This window comes from Nematolebias whitei, chromosome 21 (genome assembly GCF_014905685.2).
Source record: "Nematolebias whitei isolate Nwh7 chromosome 21, NemWhi1, whole genome shotgun sequence".
NCBI classification, from domain to species: domain Eukaryota; kingdom Metazoa; phylum Chordata; class Actinopteri; order Cyprinodontiformes; family Rivulidae; genus Nematolebias; species Nematolebias whitei.
Window position 1 is genome coordinate 8,574,795 of NC_056518.1, and position 6,964 is coordinate 8,581,758.

Here is a 6,964-nt window from a genome sequence, read left to right on the forward strand (position 1 = left end):
GAGATCTACCTGAGCAACTTGGCTGCAGCTGACCTGGTTCTGGTTTCGTTTTTGCCCTTCTGGGCGGCTAACGTTTACAATCGTTACAACTGGACTTTTGGTCGAGCCATGTGTAAAGTTGCCAGTGCAAGCATTCTGATGAATGCTTATTGCAGCATCTACTTCCTGGTTCTAGTTAGCATGGATCGCTATTTTGCTCTTGTGCACCCACTGTCTTATGAAAAAATACGTAAACCAGTTTTGGCCAAACTGTGTTGTTTGCTGGTGTGGATTCTGGGCTTCTTATTCAGTCTTCCAGCCATTATCTACAGGGAACTGACACATCCATATAATGATAAAACCAGCTGCTTTGCAGATTATCCAAGTGCTATTTTATTGCTAACAAGTGATGCATTGATCCTTGTGTTTGGATTTATCATTCCTGTTTCCTTTATTATTTTCTGCACTGTCAAAATTATCAAAAGTTTGAGTGGTGCAAATGCAGAGAAAACAGACCACAAAGCAACCGTTTTAGTTCTGGCGGTCTTGCTGGCGTTCCTGATCTGTTGGGTTCCATACCACCTGATTAAATTACTGTATGTGCTACGTGATGCTGGGGTTCTGACTGGGTGCAGCTCGCTGAAAATCCTCCATTTTTGCTCACAGATCTTCAGTTACTTTGCCTTCTTCAACAGTGTTCTCAACCCCATCCTCTACGTTATTGTAGGAAAAAACTTCCAGACAAAAGTCAAAGAAGTCTTTAGGCAGTGGAACTGCAAAGGAAATCTGACCCTTAACGACGCCTCCATGACCACAAAACTGTCAAGAAGTTCTGAATTTAAAGATGATGCTTTATAATCTGCATGCAGGCCACAAATTAAAATGGTTATGCTTTTTTGGTTGAAAATCACAGAAACAAGACAATTGTCAAAAATATTGTAAACATTTTATGTGCTTTTGAAAAGTGAACGTTTTATTTCTATCAAAAATTTGAAATCAAGCATAATGACATGCTTTTGTAAAAAAATATGTTTAATGTCAAAACAATATGCTTTAATGTGTTTGTCTGAGAGATGTATAAAAACAGTAAACTGAGCAGTAGCAACAAAAAACAAGAAAATGCAACTTCAGTAACCCACTTTCTGTACAGGAGTATGCTCTTACATGAACCCTTTAATGCTTGGGTCTCCTTTCAGTCCTGATCTTTTTGGACCAACTGGTGTCTATATATTAATACAATCATCTTTTTTAATTTTCTGTATTTTACACAAAAATAATGTAACACTCAGAAGTTTTCAAAAAGTTAATTTGCTGTTTTTGTTCTCTTTCTGCATAGTTATATTCTGTATCACTTTTTATGTTTTTTATTGGGGGGGGGGGGGGGGTGACAAAGATGAATATCAAATTACAGGATATTTTATTAATCCCTTGCTGGAAATTGCTGTTGGAATATGTTAAATTTCCTATCCTATTCTATATAATCTTGTCTAAAACTACTCATCTACATATATTTCATGAGCAATAAACCAGATCAAGGTTGTGAGATTTTTTTTTTTTATCTTATGTGGATTTTTGTAAAAACTTCCTGTTTATGTCTTGTACAAATTTACAGGATATGGGACAAATTACAGGAACCACCATTTTCCAACCTAAACCCTAAGAGCTGGAGAAAAAGCTTGTCAGCTGCATGTCAAAACTGTCCAAAGCTGATATTTTGCCCTGCTGTTAGCTGGAAGAAACATCGTTACAGAGATCTTTATCCCGGTTAATCCCTCTGTTTATGAAACTTTTCACACGAGAAGTCACTGAGCAGAATTTCAGCTTGCCCAAATCTTAAACAGTGAACAGACTCTGCCTTATCTCACAATGTAAACAGTAAAACTTGTAGCTCTTTCTTGAGGGAATTTTTCAAATTCTGCATTAATCCTCATCTGGACCAAACACTAAAATTGTATTCAAGGTGTAATTCATTAAACTGCATACTTAAACCACAGCTTTATTTTGTTTTGTATTTATTTAATTTAAAATGACAAGTGGCTGGCAATAAAGTTTTGCAACTTTATATTTAACAAGTTTTTGTGGTGAATTTATTTTTTCTTATAAGAAATGCTTGGAGGGCTCTAAAGAAGTTTTTTAAGCTAAATATAACAGTGCTCACAGAGCATTTTATTTCCTGTTGTCTTTATAAACAAAGGCATTTCAACATCAGTGCATTAAATAAACATAAAGAATTATGCTTAACAGGATGTCATTAAGTGTAATCCATAATCTAAGCAACTGCTTAACATTCTTGTGTGACAGCGGACATTTGTTTCTCTAAGACTGCAAAACACATGTCCAAACATTTCATCTTCAACATGTCATTTAAGCTTCCATCCCTGGAAAACATCTGCCAGAAATTTAAGACAAATACTTTAATTTTATTTTAAGTAATTTTCAAATTCATGAAGCCAAATTTCTTATGTTCAACAAGGATGATTTTTTTAACTATGCTTTTTAAAGTTGTCTTCATGATCAGGCAGCAAAGCATTGTTCAGTTTATCCTGATGCATGCTCATTGTTCAGTTTATTTAGAAAGAAATAATGACAAGCATGAATTAAAAGGACGTAATTTTAAAGGAATGAGAAGGAACTCAGAGCAACTCTTACAAAATATAATTTAATTGAACTGAAATCAAAACTTGCTTTTGTGAATTATAAACTTGAACATGCCTTCATGGTGACCTCAGCCTCCCACAGTATTGGTCTCATGCTCTCCCTGGTCAGCAGATCAGCTACTGCTGGTAATCCTAAAGTCAAAGGGAAGGTTGAGAGATGAACGGAAATTTTCAGCCACTGTCCCCAAACTGTGAAACAAATTGCATTTGTACATCGGGCAGGCAGACTCAATTCCTGTTATTAATCTTCTTAAAATACATTTTAAGCTAAACATTTTAACATCTGGTGGCACAGTTGGTAGAGCTGCTGCCTCTCAGTGAGAAGGTCACTGGATCAAATCCCAGTTGGGCCCTTTCTTCAAATCATCCAGCAGTCACATGTTGAAGTGTCCCTGGGCAAGACACTGAACCCCTCATAGCCTCTGATGTGTGTCCCATCAGTGTATGAATGTGATAAAGTTCTGATTAGTCTCTTTAGAATGATTTGTTCAATTAGCTTTGTAGAGATCTAGTAGAGTGCTGTATGAATGGGTAAATGAGGACACAGATTGTAGTGTAAAGAGCTTTGAGTATCTTGAAATAAGATAGAAAGGCGCTATATAAGTACAGTCCATTACACTCGGGTGAAGAGAGGAGCTGAGCTGTCAACTGAGCACAACCTGGTAGTGAGTTGGATCAGATGGTTGGGGAAGATGCCGTAAGAGCAAAAGCTCACTTGTAACATGCTCAAGTTAACATTAAATACAAAAGAAGTTGTTTCACATGCATGCAGGCTACAGAATCAAATGTTTCATGTCTGATAGCTGCTGACTGCCGTTGGTTTATCCCAAGGCACGTCATTCAAGGATTCAAGGAGTCAAGGTTCTTTATTTGTCATTCGCACCACATGTGGTGGAACGAAATTATGTACACAGGGTCCCAGTTACATCCAGCAAAAGTAGAAAATGTAAAAGAAAAACGGTAATAAGATCTATGATATGAACTAAGAAAAATGTTAACTAAAAATACGCTAAGCACTAGTGGTACAAAAACAATACGCTGAACAGCAGCACGAACATGAGTCTGTGTGAGCAGATGAAGATGAATGAAGACAGCAGCGTGATATAAATCAGCAGCAACATGAAACAGATCAGCAGCAACATGATGTGATTTTTCACAGTGATTATCCTGATTAGATATTCATGAGTCTAACAGCCTCAGGGTAGAAGCTGTTCCTCAGTCTAGTGGTTCTACACTTAATGCTCCTCAACCTCCTTCCTGAGGGGAGCAGGGCAAAAGTGTGTGTGCTGGGTGAGTGGGGTCCTTCATGATGCAGGTGGCTCCCTTCCTGCATCTGGAGGTGTAGATGTCTGTGATGGTGGGGAGACTGACTCCAACATCTTCTGTGCAGCCTTCACCACTCTCTGCAAAGCTTTTCTTTCTGCAGCTGTGCAGCCTCCATGCCACACGTTGATGCTGGAGCACAGGATGCTCTCCACTGCACACCTGTAGAAGGAGGTGAGGACTGAGCTTCCCAGACCAGCTCGTCTCAACCGCCTGAGGAAGTAGATCAATATAGGCTTCCTCATGCACCTGCAGCTTGCTGGTATGTCTGGGTCAGTAAAAGCAAAAAACAATTAGAAACTAGCATTTCTACCATGAGCAGTGTGAAAAAAAAAAAAAAAAAGAAAGAAAGAAAATTATCATTAAAAAAAAAAAAACAATAATAATAATTATTAGATAAAACACCATGACTGACAACCTGGAAACAAAAGTTTGATTGAAAACAAAGACACATTTTTGGTTGAGCTGGAGGGTCTTCTCAAAACTCCAAACATTTTTTACTAGAAAAAAGTCAATCTAGGTGTACTAGTGGGAGGAAATGCTGTTTGTTTGGGTTTTTTTTTCAAAATTTGCCATAAAAATATTTTGTCGTTTTAGAAAAAAAACCTGAAATTTTTTCCTCTTCTCTTTCCTTTTTTTTTTCTTCTTCTTCTTCTTCTTTCGGCTTTTCCCTCTTCAGGGGTCGCCACAGAGTCATCCTCCTCCATCTCTGTCCTCACTCCAGCTACCTCCATGTCCTCTCTAACTGCATCCATATATCTCCTCTTTGTCTTTTTCCTGGCAGCTGCATTTCTAACATCCTTCTACCAATATATCCACTGTCTCTCCTCTGGACATGTCTAAACCACTGTCTCTCCTCTGGACATGTCCAAACCATCTCAGTGTATCCTCTCTAACTTTATCTCCCAGTTCTTCAATCTGTGCTTTACCTCTGATGATCTCATTCCTAATCTTATCCATCCTTGTCACTCCTAAGGAGGACCTCAACATCTTCATTTCTGCCACTTCCAGTTCTTTCTCCTGTATTTTTGTCCTTGTCTCTGTCTCCAGACCGTTCAATATAGCTGGTCTCACCACTGTCTTGTAAAATTTTCCTTTGACCTTTGCTGACACCCTTTTGTCACAAATCACTCCTGAAACTTTTCTCCATCCTGCCTGGACTCTCTTCTTCACCTCTTCACCACACTCCCCATTGATAGGGAATTTTTTAAGAGTGATCATTTAAAACTTCTTTTTTGAATACTTTTCATTGTAATCAGCCAACTTGCTTTGACCAGTTTCTGTGTGTGCGTCAACATCCAGTTATCTGTTACACAAGACTTGTAAACTGTTAAGAATGTTCCAGAAGATGTTTCTAAAATCACAGTCCTTGTTTGTTTATCATTATCAAAATACTTACGGTCCTTGTTTTTTTTTCTGCCATGTCTGTGTAAAAACCTTATCAGCAAACTGTCACCAATAAAATACGGACGCACGCTTCAAGCAAGTTGGACTTTGGTTCTGACCCTGTTAGAATCTCTGTCCCGCCTTGCAAGGAACCGTTCTGAATACTAATTCTTGTCTTTCTCATGTGATTTATTTATTTTTAAAGTTCACAGAAACCCATCACCCATTTTCCTGGACAGTGGACCACAAGTCCTTGAAGTCCTGCACCTTTGTGACCTCTGCTCCTTGTAGCCTCACTGTTCCACCTCCTCCCTCTCATTCACACACATGGACTCTGGCTTACTACGACTGACTTTCATTCCGCTTCTTTCAAGTGCATACCTCCACCTCTCCAAGTTCTCTTCCACCTGTTCCCTGTTCTCACCACAGATCACAATGTCATGTGCAAACATCATAATCCATGGAGATTCCTGCCTGACATCTGTTACTTGGTCCATCACCAAAGCAAGAAGGGGCTTAGAGAGCTGATCCTTGTTTTAGTTTAAGACCTGCACTTTCAAAAAATTTAAAGCCAAACATAATGACATGATTATGTAGATGATTAATTTTGAACAAACTTGGCTCAATGTTGCAGTGTGTGTGAGATTGATGTAAAAGTTATTAGGGCAGTATCATAAAATAAATTTTAAAAAGCAAGGAAAATATCATAATGTTCTGTAATCAAAAATCTTAATATTCCTTTTTTTTTAAATATTGAGGTTTGTTCACAGTCCTCAGATTTTCTTGACACACTGACTTGCAGTATAACTTTCATCAGCAAGCTTTCTTGTCTGGTTTGTTTGGACATTAATGATGAGAAGGAAATTTCAATAAACAATATTGTTTTTTGTCTCTGTCCACACTTTATGTTAATCAGTTACTTTCATGTTTTTCCCTGTGAAAGAGTAAAAATTATATTATGAAACTGATCATGTTCATATACATATGGACATGTACAAGTACAAAAGCTTATGTTCATGAATCTCTATAATATTTATTCATAAACATATCATGTTTATCAGAACAGTTAAAAATCAAAGTTGCTGAGAATTCTGATCCAACGTGATTTTTTATTCTGACATTGTGTTCATCCAGTGTGCAACTTTACCGGATGAGTTTCAAATTACGAAAACTTCTAATCCACCAGTCACACTCTAATTGTTTCTTCGGAAATGCTTTCAGAACAACACAATAATGATTCTGCTAAATAATTAAACAACATTATCACATGTGTTTTATGTCATAATAGTAATGGGCTCAAACTGACATAATGGAAGTATGTAATTAAAAATAAAGTAGAACTTGTGTCTGAACAGTTGAAAGTCCTTTGAAAGTCAGTTGAAAGTCCAAGGCTTTTATGTATGTGAATGTTTCTGTAAAGTGCCCTGAGACAACTTTGTTGTGATTTGGCGCTATGCAAATAAACTGAATTGAATTGAATTGAATTGAATTGAATAGAAAGCAGCTGGAGGCAGGGAGCTGAGTTCGTGAAATTCTGTGCTCTTTTAGCACGTTTAGAGTTTAGAAACATTGTTTAGAAACATTGTTTAGAATATTGCAAGAGTGTGGGAAGTGTTTAA